The sequence below is a fragment of the Suricata suricatta genome, chromosome 8 (assembly GCF_006229205.1).
Source record: "Suricata suricatta isolate VVHF042 chromosome 8, meerkat_22Aug2017_6uvM2_HiC, whole genome shotgun sequence".
Taxonomy (NCBI): Eukaryota; Metazoa; Chordata; class Mammalia; order Carnivora; family Herpestidae; genus Suricata; species Suricata suricatta.
Window position 1 is genome coordinate 69,011,258 of NC_043707.1, and position 3,517 is coordinate 69,014,774.

Genomic DNA, 3,517 nt, shown 5'->3' on the forward strand with positions numbered 1-3,517 from the left:
CAGGATGAAAAGACAAACAGACTTCAGTACAATTTGCTAAGTGAAAAGAAGCCCATCTAAAAGGCTACGTTTTGTCATCAAACTATATGACATTCTGAAAAGGTAAAAGAGTAAAAATATTGGTTGCTAGGGGCTCAGAGGGAGGGAGAGGGGTATGAATAGTTGGAGGTCTTTAGCGAAATTAAACTGTTCTGTATGACACTATAATGGTCCTTATATATTGGTCAAAACATATAAAATGTACAACACTAAGAGTGAACCCTAATATGGAATTAAGTTAATAATCTTTCAACACTGATTCAGCATTCATAACAAATGTATGTGCTAATGTAAGATGTAAATAATTGGGGGAAATTGGGGGGTGGAGTGAACTAAGGGATATATGGGAACTCTGCTTTTTGCTTTATTTATGTAAACCAAAAACTGATCTAAGCAAAATAAAGTCTGTTAACATAATGTATGGGGCATCAAAGAATGTAATTTTGGGCACCTGGGTGGCTCAGGCAGTTAAGCATCTGACTCTTGTTCTTGGCTCAGGTCATGATCTCACAGTTCGTGAGATCCAGCCCCACATTGGGTGCTACACTGACAGCATGGAGCCTGCTTGGGATTCTCTTTTACTTTATTTCTGCTTCTCCCCTGTTTATACATGCCCGCACGCGCTCGCTCTCGCTCGCTCGCTCTCTCTCTCTCTCTCTCTCTCTCTCTCTCTCCCTCTCAAAATAAATACATAATCTTAAAAAAAAAAGAATGTAATTTCAATTCAATCAGTTTGACACTATATTACATTAGGTAGGCTTTTTTTTTTAAGTTTTAATTCCGGTTAGGTAACATACAGTACTGTATTTGTTTCAGGTGTACAATATAGTAATTTAACACTTCCATACATCACCCTGTGCTCATCCCAGCCCTTGCACTCCTTAATTCTCATTGTCTATTTAACCCATCCCCACACTACTTCCTTTCTGGTAACCATCAGTTTGTTCTCTGTAGTTAAGAATCTGTTTCTTGGTTTGCCTCTCTCCCTCCCTCCCTCCCTCTCTCTCCCTCCCTCTCTCTCTCTCTCTCTCTCTCTCTCTCTCTCTCTCTCTCTCTCTCTCTCTCTCTCTCTCTCTCTCTCTCTCTCTCTCAATCCCTTTGCTGGTTGGTTTTGTTTCTTAAATTTCACATATGCATGGAATCATATAACATTTGTCTTTCTCTAACTTATTTCACTTAGCATTCACTTAATTCCATCCATATCATTTTAAATGGCAAGGTTTCATTGTATTTTGTTCGTTTTCAGGAGTAGAATTTAGTGATTCATCATTTACGTATATCACCCAGTGCTCATCATAACAAATGCCCTCCTTAATACCCATCACCCATTTAACCATCCCCCATTTAACCACTTCCCTCCATCAAACCTCAGTTTGTTCTCTATCATAAAGAGTCTCTTATGATCTCTCTCTCTCTCTCTCAGCATTTCATTCTTTTTTATGGCTGAGTAATATTAATATTCCGTGTGTGTGTGTGTTATGTATGTGTTTATGTGTACACATACATACATCCCATATCTTCTTTATCCATTCATCAGTTGGTGGACACTTGGGCTGTTTCCACAGTTTGGCTATTATAGATAATGCTGCTATAAAAACTGTATAAATACTGCTGTGCATCTCTTTGAATTAGTATTTTTATATCCTTTGAGTAAATACCTCGTGAGTCATAGGATTGTCCTATTTTTAATTTTTCAAAGAAACTCCATACTGTTTTGCATGGTGGCTGCACCAGTTTGCATTCCTACCAACAGTGCAAAAGGGTTCCCCTTTCTCCACATTGTTGCCTATACTTGTTGTTTTATGTGTTGTTATTTTAGCCATTCTGACAGGTGTGAGGTGATACCTCATTTTAGTTTTTATTTGCATTTCCCTGGTGATGAGTGATGTTGAGCATCTTTTCATTTGTCTGTTAGTCATCTGGATGTCTTCTTTGGAAAATGTCTATTCATGTCTTCTGTCCACTACTTAACCAGATTATTTGTTTTTTAGGTGTTGAGTTTGATAAGTTCTTTATATGTTTTGGGTACTAACCCTTTATCATATATGTCATTTGCAAATACCTTCTCCCATTCCATAGGCTGCCTATTAGTGTTGTTGATTGTTTCCTTCACTGTGCAGAAGCTTCTTATTTTTATGAAGTCCCAATAGTTTATTTTTGTGTTTGTTTCCCTTGCCTTAAGAGACATATCTAGAAAGAAGGTGCTACAGTCTATGTCAGAAAGGTTGATGCTTGTGTTCTCTTCTAGGATTTTTATGGTTTCAGGTCTCACATTTAAGTCTTTAATCCATTTTGAAATTATTGTTCTGATTACTGTAAGAAGGTGCTTCGTTTCCTTTTTTAAATGTAGCTGTCCAGTTTTGCCAACACCATTTGTTGAAGAGATGGTCTTTTTCCCATTGGATATTCTTTCTGCTTTGTTGAATATTAACTGACAATATGGTTGTAGGTTCGTTTCTGGATATTCTTTCCTGTTATGTTGAACTTTATGTCTGTTTTGTAGCAGTACCATACTGTTTTGATTACTACAGCTTTGTAATATAACTTAAAGTCCAGAATTGTGATGCCTCCAGCTTTGCTTTTCTTTTTCAAGGTTGCTTTGGTATTCTGGGTCTTTTGTGGTTTCCATACAAATTTTAGGATTCTTTGTTCTAGTTCAGTGAAAAATGCTGTTGGTATTTCAATAGGGATTGTATAAAATGTATAGACTGCATTGGGTAGCGTAGACATTTTAACAATATATATTCTTCCAAACCATGAGCAAGGAATATTTTTCCATATTGCGATGTCATCTTTAATTTCTTTCATCAGTGTTTTACAGTTTTCATAGTATAGGTCTTTCAGTTCCTTAGGTTAATTTCTAGGTATCTTTAGTGCAGTGTAAATGGGATCAATTCCTTAATTTTTCTTTTGCTGCTTCATTATTTGGTATATAGAAATGCAACAGATTTCTGTAAATTGATTTTGTATCCGGTGACTTGACTAAATTTGTGCATCAGTTCCAGCAGTTTTTTGGTGGTATCATGGCATCTGCAAATAGTAAAAATTTTACTTCTTTCTTGCTGATTTTATATGCCTTTTATATTTTTTATTGTCTGATTGTTGAAGCTAGGATTTTCATTATTATGTTAAATAACATCGATGAGGGTCTTTATTAAGAAAGAATGCTGTATTTTGTCAAAAGCTTTTTCTGCATCTATCGATAGATAGGTTTTTATTTTTTCTTTTGCTAATGTGATGTATCACACTGATGGATTTGCAAATACTGAACCAGCCCTATAACCCAGGAATGAATCCCACTTGATCATGCTGGATAATTCTTTTTATATGCTGTTGAATTTGGTTTGCTAGTATCTTGTTGAGGATTTTGTGTCTCTATTCATCAAGGATATTGGTCCGTACTTCTTTTTTATTGCAGAGTCTCTGTCTGGTTTGGGACTCAAAGTGATGCTGGCTTCATAGAATGAGTTTGGAAGTT